Below are 15,686 nucleotides of genomic sequence, written 5' to 3'. Positions count from 1 at the left end.
AGACACAGATGGCACTGAATCCCGAGTTCCCAGGAGCGCATGAGGCCTCAAAAGCCCATAAGCTGGGCCCAGAGTTTTAGAAGAGGTTGGTCACAACTAAGACTAGAAAGTCCATATAAGATTTTGAAATCTTGGGGCGCCTGGGTGGCTCAGTGGGTTTAAGCCTCTGCCTTCGGCTCGGGTCATGATCCCAGGGTCCTGGGATCGAGCCCCACGTTGGGCTCTCTGCTCTGCAGAGAGCCTGCTTCCTCCCCTCTCTCTCTCTGCCTGCCTCTCTGCCTACTTGTGATTTCTCTCTCTCTTGTCAAATAAATAAAATCTTTTTAAAAAAATTAAAAAAAAAAAGATTTTGAAATCTTGGGTGCCTGGGTGGCTCAGTGGGTTAAGCCACTGCCTTTGGCTCAGGTCATGATCTCAGGGTCCTGGGATCGAGCCCCGCATCAGGCTCTCTGCTCAGCAGGGAGCCTGCTTCCTCCTCCCTCTCTCTCTCTCTCTCTCTCTCTCTGCCTACTTGTGATCTCTCTCTGTCAAATAAATAAATAAAAATCTTTTTAAAAAAAGATTTTGAAATCTTAAAGACATAAAATAGGTAGTGGGGGTTGTTTTCTTGATCTGGACTGAAATTTTGTTTGGGGGGGTAGATTTTTTAAATGGGAAAAGAGCTGGTGAGGTGGTAGCAAATGAAATCTAACATATTGCTTCTAGTCATGTGAATGCTTTGTATTGGAGATAGTATATGTCGAGGGTTCTATTAATTTCCAATATATTGGGACGCAGAAAGGTATAGTTTACTTAAATGTTTCTGGTTAATAAAACAACTGATTGCACTGGGGAGATAAAAATATAGAGTATGAATTTATTTTGTTCATATAATTAGGTCTGTTATAAAGCTATGTGAAGATCTAAAATAATTAAGCCAGAGAAAAAGGTTCTCTTCAGTGTTCTCTACCCTCTTCCTGTCCCTTGATTTGGGATCAGAGCAAAAGATGTAGAAGGGGGAAAAGTACCCTATTTCTTGGGTCTTCATAATTCTAAAAAAGAAACAAATCAAATGACAATATATTGTTATTTATGTATACAATCATATTTTCTGTTATTATAAGAAACTGAGTAGCCTAAATGAAAAAATAATTTTTTAAGCATCTCAAAATCAACTGACCTTTGGACTTACCTTTTCTAAAAGTGCTCACGTGGTGAGAGAATTTTAAGGTGTTGAGAAATTAATTTTTTTAGGCTATACTTTTTTTAGAACATGTGCCGAGAGAAAAACATCTAGATTATCATTAGGAATCTGGGAATGTGAAAATAAATAACTCATGCCCCTTTTCATTAATTGCATCTAGAGTAGAACATGTAAGTCCCCAAAGTAGGTATTCAAACTCTCACCCAACCCCCATTGTTTTAACCAATCTGTCTATTGCCTCTCAGAGTCTGTGGCTCTCCCATTCAAATTACCCAGATAATAAACCTCTGGTCTCCTGAGGGGCAGGGAGGGGATGAGAGGACATGGGACCCCAGCCACTTACTATAAAGACTTTCAAAGAACAGCCTACATTTTCGATATCAAGACTTATTCCTGCCTTCCACAGACCAGCTATCCCCAAGTCTTGAATTATTAAGAATTGTATGGGAAGAATCAGTTGGTTTCTCTCAAAAGTTCGTGTAGGGGGAGATTCTCAAGTTGTTAACTGCCTTTGACTAAATAAGAAATTAGTTTAAACCTTAAAATTGTCAATGTTGCCCCTCCCGTTCTCTTTTGGCCTTTGGAATTTTTCCATTTCTTTCATTTCATTTTAATGAAGTTAGGAAGGGCGAGGAAGTAAATGATGGAAACAATGATCAATTTACACAAGATTTAACTAAAAGCTAAAAAAATAGCTAAAAGATAAACTAAAAGCTGCTGTTTCTCAACCAGGGAATCTGTATGATCAAATCTGTGCATTAGAAAATTAACACAGCTTGCAACATGGGGGTAGATCAGAGAGAGAGAAACTAGAAGTATGAGACCAGTTAAGAAACAACTTCCATAGTCAAGGCATGAAATAAGAGCACAGACCAGAGCTGTGGGAATAGCCAGGGAAAACTAGGACCTCCGACTGACAGATCACTGGGAGATATTAAAGGGATAAAGTGACATCAAAGACAAAATCTATGTATGTGCCTGGCAGAAATGGTGATGATATCAGGTGAGGCAGGGTAGAGGGAAGAAGGAAAAATACCAGAAGGAAGGAGAACAAAGGTTTGGTGCAGACACACTGAAGTCCTCTAGGACACACCGTACGGCATCTAGCAAAAAACTGGATATATACACCCAGATTTAGACTGGCACTAGAAATAAAAATATGAGGATATTTGGCCAGATAAGTAAGTGCTGAAGTAAAGAGACTGGGAAATATTCCCCAGAAGTGTATTTGCCACGAGATGGTGGAATCCCAAAAACACTGTTGTGCAAGAAACTGCAAAAGCTAAGCTAGCGAAGACAGAGCTAATAGGCAGGAGGGCAACTAAGAGAGATGTGAGCTGAAAGCTAAGGAAGGAGGTCGGTTCGGAAGAAGAGGGGTTGATAGGTATTCAGCTGTTGCAAGTTCTGCCCAGTCCAAGGAAGATACCGGGTAACTGTTGTGACAGCTATAAAGTCAGTGGGTGTGGACAACCCCACTGCTGTGGTTTGAAAAATAAAACTAACATAAATAGGGTCACCTGGCTGGCTCAGTGGGAAGACCATGAGACCCTTGATCTCAGGGTCAGGAGTTCGAGCCCCATGTTGGGTGTAGAGATTACTATAGAAAACAAAACAAAACAAAAACACACGTTCTTTCAAGAAATTGAAAGGAACTCAAATTCATCAGGGAATTACTCTGTGGTAATGGTGGCCTCTGAACAAGTAGGGGAAAAGAGATGATTAAGTCAGTGACTGGGGAAGAATCAGGTAGCCAACTAGAAAAATAAGTTTATACTACTTCGCTTCACATTAGGGGATCCTAAATAAATCCCAGATGGATCAAAGATTTAAAGGGAAAAAATGAAACTCTGAAACAGTATGAAAGAAAACCCAAGCGAAATCATTTATAATCATGCAGTACAGAAGACAAGCAGGACTCCAAACTGAGGAGCTGTAAAAGAAAAAAAAAAGATTGGTAAATCTGGGGCACCTGGGTGGCTCAGTGAGTTAAGCCTCTGCCTTAGGCTCAGGTCATGATCCCAGTGTCCTGGGATCAAGGCCTGCATCCGGCTCCCTGTTCAGCAAAGAGCCTGCTCCCTCCCCCGCTGCCTGCCTCTCTGCCTACTTGTGATCTTTCTCTCAAATAAATGAATAAAATCTTTAAAAAAAAAAAGACTGTTAAATCTGATTGTACACAACAAACGAAAACACCATACTTCAAAAATATCACAAAGTCAAATGGCATTTGATGGGCTAGGAAAAAAAAAATAGTCCCCCCACACATGACAGACAATAAAGGGCTCATGATTTTAACTTATACATATACAAAATGTAAAGAAAAAAACAATAAAATATTAAAGTGAACAAATAAGAGAAATAGGATGTGTACATAAAAAGATACAAATTGTTGGGCACCTGGATGGCTCGGTTGGTTAAGCAACTGCCTTCGGCTCAGGTCATGGTCCCAGAGCCCTGGGATCAAGTCCCACATCGGGCTCCCAGCTCCATGGGGAGTCTGCTTCTCCCTCTGACCTCCCCTCTCATGCTCTCTCTCACTTTGTCTCTCTGTCTCTCTCAAAATAAATAAATAAAAATCTTAAAAAAAAGATACAAATTGTTAAAAAAAAAGAATAAATACAATTTAAAATGAGGCATTGGTTCACCCATAAGATTCACACACACATGCCCATTTTTAGTGAGAGGGAATGTAGGTTTGGGAGGAATGTTTACTTTTCATTCTAGGCTCTTCTGTCCAACTTATTTCAAAACAAAAAAATAAATAAAGAGGATCCGGCAAAAGGAATAAGAAGGAGTGGTGACGTGGTAGGAGAAAACCAGGAAGCAGTGGTAACTGACAAGGCTGAATGAAGTGTTACATAAAGAAAGACGTAATCAGGGGCGCCTGGGTGGCTCAGTGGGTTAAACCTCTGCCTTCGGCTCAGGTCATGATCCCAGGGTCCTGGGATCGAGTCCCGCATCAGGCTCTGTGCTCAGCAGGGAGCCTGCTTCCTCCTCGCTCTCTGATCTATATCTGTCAAATAAATAAATTTAAAAAAAAAAAAAGAAAGACGTAATCAAGTGTGTCACCTAGTGCTGAGAGGCGAAGTGAAGACTTGAGAATTGACAGCTGGTTGTGCTAACAAGGAGGTCCCTGGACACCTTGATGAGAACGGTTTACATGGCATGGTGGAGAAAGTGGCTGATGAGCATGGGTTCCAGGGAGCATGAAAGGAAAGAAGAAAAAAGAAATAGGGGGTAGTTGGAGGGGACGGGATATAGAGTGGAAGGAGATGGTTTTTTTGTTTTGATAACAGGGGATACAATGGCAGGTGAATTCGAAGAGTGTGGTATTACACAGAAATGGAAACTGAAGAAGTACGATAATATGTCAAAACTTCAAGAGCACAGTAAGACCATAGGTGTGTGTATACGTACACACGTACACACATACCCACTCTATACACATATATGCATACAGAAAAAGCTTTAAAATATTTATGGGAATGGGGGCGCCTGGGTGGCTCAGTGGGTTAAGCCGCTGCCTTCGGCTCAGGTCATGATCCCGGGGTCCTGGGATCGAGTCCCACATGGGGCTCTCTGCTCAGCGGGGGCCCTGCTTCCCTCTCTCTCTCTGCCTGCCTCTCTGTCTACTTGTGATCTCTGTCTGCCAAATAAACAAAATCTTTAAAAAAAAATATTCATGGGAATGATAAAGTCCCAGTTTGGGACAGTGTTAGCTCAGGAGAGAAAGGGAAAGATGCAACTGAGGAGGGACAGACAGGGAGCTTCACCTGTATTTAACATTTTGACAGGTGTCGGGGAAAAAAAAGGCAAATGTTAATGTATCCCATAGCTAAGGGGTAGTTACAGGAGGGGTTGTGATACTGATCTCTGTACTTTTCCATATGTTTGAAATATTTTATTTTATTTTTTTAAAGATTTTATTTATTTATTTATTTGAGAGACAGAGATCACAAGTAGGCAGAGAAGCAGGCAGCGGTGGGGGGAAGCAGGCTCCTCGCTGAGCAGAGAGCCCAATGTGGGGCTTGATCCCAGAACCCCAGGATCATGACCTGAGCCGAAGGCAGAGGCTTTAACCCACTGAGCCACCCAGGCGCCCCTGTTTGAAATATTTTAATCAAATGAAATAAAATTATAATATATGATCTCTCCCCTAAAGTAAGGACTGTGTAGATGAACATATAATACATGGACATACAAAGGCCAGCAGACACAGAGAGGTGGATAGAACATTTCCAGAGATGAAGGAAAAGGGCAGGACAAAAACATAAGCAGACACGCAGTATAATTAAAAGACACACTCCTCTGCAGGCACGCTACTCTCATGAATAAAAGGGAAACTAATCATTACTCAGAGCTCACACCTGACAAACATGTAATTGTGGTTTTGCCCTTAAAATATTCTACCTCGGTCACCAGAAATAAAACTGACAAGACAGTTTTGGCTCGCTGAGATAACTTGCTAAGTTCAACCAATTTTACCCTTAAGCCTTTATTTTAGGTAATTCACAAATCTAATATTTCAAAAGCACCTATCCTACAGTTAGATAATATTTCAATTAGAGATGCCAGTTTATGACTAAGCATTTAATTAAATCCACTGTCCCACTCTTTCCTGCTCTGCCCAAGAGCTGATAGCTTTAAAAATAATGAGATTTGAGAGATGCCTAGCCAATTTTACACCATGTTAGAGCAAACCCTGTTGAGGAACTAACCTTATGTTATATAAAAGAAATTCAGAGCGGCTATGATGGGATGGTCTGCCTTCACATAAAATCGTGTTAAGCACTCTGATAAGAAAAGCTGACAAAAAAGATCGGTGAAAAGTGCTCAACACTACAAAATTGAAAAACTGCACAATGTAGAAAATTGTACATAATTGCACTTCTCCCAATCAAGTAAGATAGAGCAGCAGCACCAAAAATTCAAAATCATCTTGACATGGCAAAAAGTGATGTGTAAGAAACAGAATTGTATTCTTTGGGAAAAGAGTTTGTTCTACAAAAGTGAATTTTTAAAAATGTCACAGAAGGTTAGATGATCAGATCTTTCAGCTTTCACCCAGGCAAGAATGCCACACTCACCTCTCACCTAGGGCACTGAATAGGGCTTAACCTAAGACACCCGAGTACTATATGTTGAGCCAGTGGTGATTTTTTTTCCCCCTAGAGTAAATCTAAAACCGGCTGGGACTATGTAGTGTGCTTCCACATATGTGTATCCACCAGAAAATTGGCAACACTAAAAATGGTAAAGGTTGTGCTACTCTAAGCATTGCAACTGTACCTGATTTTAGAACATTTATGCAAGTGATCGATTTGCCCGTTTTCCTCTTTATCAGCATTTTGTGCTTTAACAGGGGTGTCCAGAGAGGTCTAAGAGACACTTCGTGGTCTAAACTTCTACCAAAAAGACTAGATTCCCCATGTTCTAGAAGGTTCTCCATTTCCCCTGGCCGCATGCCAGAATGGCTGCTACACTGTCCTCAACAATTATGGTTTCCTTTCCATAGTCACTGAAGCGATCTGCCCCCAGACCACCATGTGGTTACTACCATCTTGCTGTGGATTCTTACGGCGTACACCCCACACCATGGAGTTCCGCTGCTTCTTGCAATCATAGTACTCTTTCTTTCTCAAGATGATCCCTGGGTTGTCCCTTTTCATTTTGTCACTCAGGCTTCAGAAATTCCTTTGGGACATGTCGTTGGCTAACGGCCTCATTCGTCTTCTCGCTGCAACTGGCCTTTTTACCAATGTTCAAGCTGTTACCCTTGTATTAATACAATTCTATCTGACTTTTCTAATAGTGGCTGTCCTCTTGTAACAAGGTCTAAACTTGGTCTAACAAATGTTTAAGTGTCAACTGCCACACTTAGCTGTCTTCATTTCTTTCAGTTTCATGTTATCACTTTTTTTTTCAAGATTTTTTTATTTATTTATAAGTAAATATAAATTCACTATAAAGTCACAGTAATTAAAACGGGGTGGTACCAGTAGGGGAAAAGACAGACCAACAAAATCAAGTCCCAAAACAGATCCAATTGTATATGGTTATTAACTACATGGTACATATGGTACTTAGGATCAGTAACTAAAAGATGAATTTCTCAATAAAGAGGTTTAGGGAAACTGGCTATGTTAGGAGAAAAACTGAAACTCTATACCACATATGTGTGCATGTGTGTGTGTGTGTGTGTGTGTGTATACATCCCACAGATGGAATAAATAACTAAACATGAAAAAATAAAGTTGTAACAGTAAAAGATAAACGAATATACATTTTTAATGAGGCAAAGATAAAATTTTTCTAAGGGCCAACACAAAACTCAGAAGCCACAAAGAATAGGAAAATGGTTTCCGAGTTTATTAAGCAGGGTTACAATTCTATAGGGTAGAACCCACCATAAACATACTGAAAAGATACAACAGCCAGTGGGGAGATGAGGAGGAAGCCTGAGACACGGAACAGGTGGAGGTTTAATGTTCACAATACATAAAGTATTCCCCCCCAAAAATCAGCAACAAAGGTGTACAATCCAGTAGGCAAGTATCTGAAGAGGCCTAGCAGAGACCAAGAATAACAACAGAAAGAATAAGTATAAGGATGGTTGGTGGGAATGCCAGCCACTCTGGAAAACAGCATGGAGGTTTCTCACGAAGCTGAAAACAGAGCTACCCTACAACCCAGCAATCGCACTACTGGGTTTTTACCCCAAAGATACAAAGGTAGTGATCCGAAGGGGCACGTGCACCTGAATGTTTACAGCAGCAATGTCCACAATAGCCAAATGATGGAAAGAACCTAGATGTCCATCAACAGATGAATGGATAAGAAGATGTGATATTGAGATATATATATATCTATATATATCTATATATATATATCTATATATATAGATATATATAGATATATATATATCTCAATATGGGAATACTATGCAGCCATCAAAAGAAATGAAATCTTGCCATTTGTGACAACGTGGATGGAACTAGAGGGTATTATGCTTAGCGAAATAAGTCAATCGGAGAAAGACAACTATCATATGATCTCCCTGATATGAGGCATTTGAAAAACAACACATTGGATCATAAAGGAAGGGAGGGAAAAATGAAACAAGAGGAAACCAGAGAGGGAGACAAACCATAAGAGACTCTTAGTCTCAGGAAACAAACTTGAGGGCTGCTGGAGGGGAGGGAGGTGGGAGGGGTGAGGTGGCAGAGGGATGGACATGGGGGAGGGCATATGCTATGGTGAGTGCTGTGAGGTGTGTAAGACTGACGATTCACAGACCTGTACCCCTGAAACAAATAATACATTATATATATTAATACAAAAAAGAGTAAGCGTAAGGAAAGACGTTTGACTTCAATCGCATGGATTTGTGTGTGTGTGTATGTGGGTAAAACTGAGAGAAATATCTTTAATATTAAAGATACATTCGTCACACAACATCCTGCTCTTCCTCACATTTTCACTTTCAAAAGATATTAAGACACCTCTCAGGTCTTTATTCACCATGGAAAATCCTGATCTCCCACTAAAACTTCCAAACAAGAGAAAGACAGTGAAAGAGAAAAAGGCAGCTTACAAGAAACCTAAAAATGAAATCTAGATCAAAATTCAGGAAAGGTAAACAATTACTGTGCATTTTACTGGGGAAGGGAAACTAAGTGGGTATCATCTATGAAAGCTTCCGGTTTGGGCGGCATTTAAGCAAGCAGGTGAAGGTGGTTGTTTTTCCCCATCTCCATGTGAGCCGGCTATAATTCAATTTGTCCTCAATGTTCCAAAGGGTAAAATTCTTAAGTGGTTTTATATTACAGTAATCATCTTACCAGAAAGCTGTTTATCCAAGCAAAATGAGATTCACAAGCGATCTGAAAACAGAAATGCTTGTATCTCCAATATAATGGAATAATCAAGTTCCAAGTGACTGCTGAAAAATCTAGATGCAATGCAGGGTTTTTATTACATTATATTTTTCTAGTATTATAAAAGTAAAGATTGAATCATTTTATTGTCTTTGTAAAAGAGATCGTTAAGCTGATGGATTCTGGTCTTCAAATCAATCCATAGCAGAAATCTAAAGTCCATGCTTTAAATGCTAAGCAACATCTAAACAGTAGTAAAAGAAATAAAAGTATTTCCTTCACAGTGACAAATTATGGCATTTCTTTAAAAAGTATTAGTATATACAAAGTATGTACTATATTAGTATATACAAAGTATGGCATTTTTTTAAAAAGTATTAATCGTTCCTCAGTAACTTAGGCTAATTTGAATAGAATCTTCTGACTATATTTTGAACAAAATTTTTATGAGAAATTTTTGAAAAATTCACACAGATGAGACTTGTTAGTCTACTTGTTTGTATATAACATACATTTATATATTTTATATAAAATACTATATATACTTGTTATTCTGACCAAGAAGAATATATTGAGCTCTACCCATATGATCAGTTATTTATATTGAGTTAAGAACCCTCTTTAATTAAGATCCACAGTAATTTACAAATCACAGTCTCAGAAAAAAATTGGGTATTTAATAGTAATCTGCCTTCTTAAAGGTTTATCCTCTTCGTCAACATTAAATTAAAAATACAAAGAATTTCCTTTTAAAAAGATACAATACTGGGTGCCTGGGTGGCTCAGTGGGTTAAGCCTCTGCCTCTGGCTCAGGTCATGACCTCAGGGTCCTGGGATCGAGTCCTGCATCGGGCTCTCTGCTTGATAGGGAGCCTGCTTCCTCCTCTCTCTCTCTCTTTCTCTCTGCCTGCTTCTCTGCCTACTTGTGATCTCTGTCAAATAAATAAATAAAATCTTTTTTAAAAAAAAAAAAGATACAATACTATTTGACATCCCATTCGGTCATAATCAACATGAATCAACTAAATGAAAAACAAAAAAAACCCTGGTCTCATCACAGTTAGTGTAGTCCATTCACTAGAGTTTTACCTCTTTTTAGTAAGTAACTTTCAAATATGGTAAGAATTGTTAAGTGGCAATTCACTACTCAGAATTCCAAAGAAAGCCAACTCTTTCAGACTTAGAGTTTTCCAACATAAGTCTCCACTTTACTAATTAGGTCACTCAACTTTTACTGTGCAAGGGATTTAAAGGATCCAAGTCTGGACAGAGAAGAGTTTTCCTGGGTCCACACCAGGTAAGTTTAGCAAATTTAACAAAATGAAAGAAGGCAGCAAGGGACATGCAGGTACCTCTATCATTCATACGATCTTACATATACACAGTGAAAGTTGTATTATGAGATTTAGTTAGGCCCATAGTTCACTGGTGAATCAAAAAAGCGAAAGTAGGGACGCCTGGGTGGTTTAGTTGGTTAAGCAGCTGCCTTTGGCTCAGGTCATGATCCCAGCGTCCTGGGATCGAGTCCCACATCGGGCTCCTTGCTCGGCAGGGAGCCTGCTTCTCCCTCTGCCTCTGCCTGCCACTCTGTCTGCCTGTGCTCGCTCGTGTTCCCTCTCTCTCTCTGATAAATAAATAAAATCTTAAAAAAAAAAAAGCGAAAGTAGGAGTCATTTGTGATTTGCCTTATCATTTGATCTACAGCCAAGGCTTTTTCCTCTGTGCACTGGCCTACTAATTGAATCTTGGCATCTTCTTTCATAAATTAAGCGCACCATCACAATAAATGTATGAACTGTGATTTATTGATTTGTTTTCCTTAAAACAGAGACTATAAATGCACTTGTATAACAATATGAATTCAGAATCCTTAATAGGTTTTACAATTTCTCCCAAAACTTTTTTCTTTAAAATTTTTTTTTAATTTTAAGTAACCTCTACACCACACATGGGGCTCAAACTCATGACCCCAAGATCAAGAGTCATATGCTCTATCAACTAAGCCAGCTGGGTACACCTCTCCCCCAAATCTTTAAACATGGCAGGGGCAAGATGGAGTGAATGCAGTTACACAGCAGACTCAAAATTTTAAGAGGGTACCCAAAACTCAGTATTAAAATAAATGCTAATTTAATGCAATTTTTAAAAAGCAATGCACAACTACCATTATACTTAATAATAAAAGATTGGGTGTTTTCTCTCTCATATGAGGAACAAGCCAAGGATAGATATCCTTGTGCTCTTACCACTTCTATTCAACAATGGGCTGGAAGTAGTAGCCAGGGCAATTAATTAGTCAAGGAAAAGAAATAACTGGCATCTATATTAGAAGGGAGGTAGGTACTAAGACTATCTCTATTAACAAATGACTTGAACTTGCATAAAGAAAACCCTAAAGAATCAAGTGAAAGATTATTAGAATTAATAAATGAGTTCAGCAAGGCAGGCAATATACCAAAATCAACTGTACATTTGCAATAAACAAAATGAAAATGGAATTAAGAAAGCAATTCCAATAATAACAGCATGAAAAAGAATTTAAAAAACAGGAGGGTGTATGAATCCCAAATGGGACACCCCTACAGTGTCTGGCTCAAGTGACCATGGTAGATGGCACTCCTGGGCCCCACAGGACACCTTCTACATAAGGCCATTACTTTCAAGAGCAGGCAACAAACTGACCTACCTAATACACAGAAACAGACACCAAGAGTTAGACAAAAGCAGAGGGGAGTATGTTCCAAAGGAAGATCAAGACAAAACCTCGGATAAAGAACTAAACAAAATGGAGATAAACAATCTACCTGATAAATTGCTCAAAATAATGGTCCCAAAGATGCTCACTGGGCTTGGGAGAAGAATGGATGAACTCAGAGAGAATGTCAACAAAGAGAAAATATAAAAAAGAACCAATCAATGCTGAAGAATACAATTAATGAAGTGAAAAATACACTAGATGAAATCAACAGCAGATTATAGGAAGCAGAAGAAGGGATCAACAATCTAGAAGACAGGGTAGTGGAAATTACCTAAGTTAAACACTAAAAAGGAAAAAGTATTTAAAAAATGAAGTTAAGAGATCTCTGGAACAACATCTAGAATGTTAACATCCACATTTTAAGGCTTCAGAAGGACAGGACAGAACAGAGCAGAAAGATTCATTGAAGAAGTAACACCTGGAAATTTTGTTAACCTGGAGAAGGAAACAGATATTCACATCCAGCAAGTACAGAGAAACCCAAACAAGGTGAACCCAAGAGGGTCCAGGCATGTAATAATTAAAATGTCAAAAATTAAAAATAAAGAAAAAATCTTAAAAGGGGCAAGATAAAATAGTCACTTAAAGAGAAAGCCCAGAGGCACCTGGGTGGCTCAGTGGGTTAAGTCGCTGCCTTCGGCTCGGGTCTGATCTCAGGGTCCTGGGATCGAGCCCCGAGTCAGGCTCTCGCCTCAGCAGGGAGCCTGCTTCCTCCTCTCTCTGCCTACTTGTGATTTCTCTGTCAAATAAATAAAATATTTTAAAAAAATAAAAATAAAGAAATAATCTTAAAAGCGGCAAGATAAAATAGTTCCTTAAAGAGAAAGCCCAGAGGCACCTGGGTGGCTCAGTGGGTTAAGCCTCTGCCTTCGGCTTAGGTCATGATCCTGGGGTCCTGGGATCGAGCCCCACATCAGGTTCCCTGCTCAGTGGGGAGCCTGCTTCTCTCTCTCCCTCTGCCTGCCACTTCCCCTGCTTGTGCTCTCTCTCTGTGACATGACATGATATGGCGTAAAATAAACAGAAACCCCAAAAGATTATCAACCAATTCTTCATCATAGAGGCCAGAAGAGAGTGGCATAATATATTCAAAATGCCAAAATGGATGACCAAGACTACTTGGCATAGTTAATATTCAGAACTGAAGGAGAGATAGAGTTTCCCAGAAAGATAAAAGTTAAAGGAATTTGTCACCACTAAACTGACATTATAAGAAATGTTGAAGGTGCTTCTAGAGCAATAAATCAAGGCTATAACTAGAACTAAGAAAAATACAAAAGGGATAAATTTCACTGGTAAAAGCAAACATATAGTAAAGTTAGTAGGGAAATCACTTATAAACTAGTATGAAGTTTAAAAGATGAAACAAATAAAATCAGTTACATCCAAATAATTAGTTAAGGGATATATGAAGTGAAAAGATGTAAAACGTGACATTATATACATAAAATGTAAAGGGAGGAATATAAATGTAGTGCTTTTAGAATGTGTTCAAATTTAAGTGACCATCAACTTAATATAGACTGCTATATTACAGGGATGTTATACATGAACCTCATGGTAACCACAAAACACAACCTATAAGAGATAAAAATAGAGAAAGAAATCTAAGCACAAACACCAAAGAAAGTCATCAAATCACAAGGTAAGACAGCAAGAGAAGAGGAAACAGAGAACTACAAAAACTACCAAAAAACTCAACAAAATGGCAATAAGTACATACCTATCAATAATTACTTTAAGTGTAAATGGAATAAAGGCTATAATCAAAAGACAGGTGACTGAATGGATGAAAACACAGGACTATTACCTAAGTTAAACACTAAAAAGGAAAAAGTATTTAAAAAATGAAGTTAAGAGATCTCTGGAACAACATCTAGAATGTTAACATCCACATTTTAAGGCTTCAGAAGGACAGGACAGAACAGAGCAGAAAGATTCATTGAAGAAGTAACACCTGGAAATTTTGTTAACCTGGAGAAGGAAACAGATATTCACATCCAGCAAGTACAGAGAAACCCAAACAAGGTGAACCCAAGAGGGTCCAGGCATGTAATAATTAAAATGTCAAAAATTAAAAATAAAGAAAAAATCTTAAAAGGGGCAAGATAAAATAGTCACATCTATATGCTGCCTACAAGTGGATTCACTTCAGACCTATAAACACATACAGATTGAAAGTAAAGGGAAAACAAAATATATTCTATGCAAATGGAAGTGAGGAAAAAAAAGCTAGAGTACCCATACTTATTTCAAACAAAACAGATGTTAAAACAATGACTGTAAAAAGAGACAAAGAAGGGCATCACATAATTTTTTTAAAGATTTATTTTATTTACTTATTTGACAGACAGAGATCAGAAGTTGGCGAGAGGCAGGCAGAGAGAGAGGAGGAAGCAGGCTTCCCACAGAGCAGAGAGCCCGATGTGGGGCTCGATCCCAGGACCCTGGGATCATGACCCGAGCCGAAGGCAGCGGCTTAATCCACTGAGCCACCCAGGCGCCCCGGGCACTACATAATTTTAAAGGAATCAATCCAACAGAGGATATAACAATTTTAGGTATCTATACACCTAACATAGGAGCACCCAATATATGAGGCAAATACTAATAGACATAAAGAAAGAAATTTACAGTAATAATATAACAGTAGGGGACTTTAATCCCCACTTACATCAATGGATAGATCAAACAGAAAATAAGGAAGGAGTAACTTTTTTTTTTCATTTTAGAGACAGAGTATGCCAATTTGGGGTAGAGGGGAAGAGTGAGATGGAGAGAGAATCTTAAGCAGGCCCCACACGCAGCAAGGAACCTGACACAGGGCTTGATCTCTCGACCCTGAGATCATGACCTGAGCTAAAATCAAGAGTTGAATGCTTGACCAATGGAGCCACCCATGTGCCCCTAGAAAGAGTAGCTTTGGATGACCCATTAGACTAGATGGACTTAGCGATATATACAGACTATTCCATCCAAAAACAGCAGAATACATATTCTTTTCAAGTGTGCATGGAACATTCTCCAAGACAGATCACATATTAGGCCACAAAACAAGTCTCAATGAATTTTAAAAGATTAAAATCATATCAAGCACCTTTTCTGACCACAGGAGCATGAACAACCTTGTAGAGGTTAAACAACATGCTACTAAACAACAGACAGGCCCAAAAAGAAATCAGAGGAAATAAAAAAATGAAATAAAAAAATGAAATGAAAACACAGTAGTTCAAAATCTTTGGGATACACCAAAAGCAGTTCTAAGAGGCAAGTTTATAGTGATACAGACCTACCTCAAGAAACAAGAAAATTTTCAAACAAACAATCTAACTTACACCTAAAGAAACTAGAAAAAGAAGGGAGGGGAACCCAAACTGAGAAGAGGGAAATAATAAAGATAAGTTTGGAAACAGATGAAATACAGACCAAAAAAAAAATCAAAGAAACTATGAACTGTTTCTTTACACTTGATCTTAGCCAAAAGGCTGAGAAGCAATTGAGTTGTTTCTTTAAAAAGACAAACGAAATTGATAATGTTTAGCCAGATTCAGGGGGGAAAAAAAGAGGACTCAAATAAACTCCTAAATGAAAGAGAAGTGATAACCAACACCACAAAAATACTAAGGACTGTAAGAAACTACTAAGAAAAATTATACACCAACAAATTGGACAACTTAGAAGAAATGGATAAAGTTCTACAAATATACATCTTCCAAGACTAAATCAGGAAGAAAGAGAATATCTGAACAGACCAATTACTAGTAACATTTTAACATTCCTGGAGGTTCAGTCAGTTAAGCGACTGACTCTTGATTTCAATTCAGGTCTTGATTTCAGGGTTTTGAGTTCAAATCCTGAATTGGGCTCCATG

General features: G+C 38.7%; 1 protein-coding gene across 1 annotated transcript in view; it reads right to left on the bottom strand.

The window, feature by feature from the left end:
• Positions 1–15,686, bottom strand: part of KLHL13 (kelch like family member 13) — a 200,232-nt gene that overhangs the window by 120,634 nt on the left and 63,912 nt on the right. The gene's annotated exons all lie outside the window — the stretch shown is intronic.

Source organism: Neovison vison, chromosome X (assembly GCF_020171115.1).
Source record: "Neovison vison isolate M4711 chromosome X, ASM_NN_V1, whole genome shotgun sequence".
Lineage (NCBI taxonomy): Eukaryota > Metazoa > Chordata > Mammalia > Carnivora > Mustelidae > Neogale > Neogale vison.
This window is presented reverse-complemented; position numbering and strand designations above follow the sequence as displayed.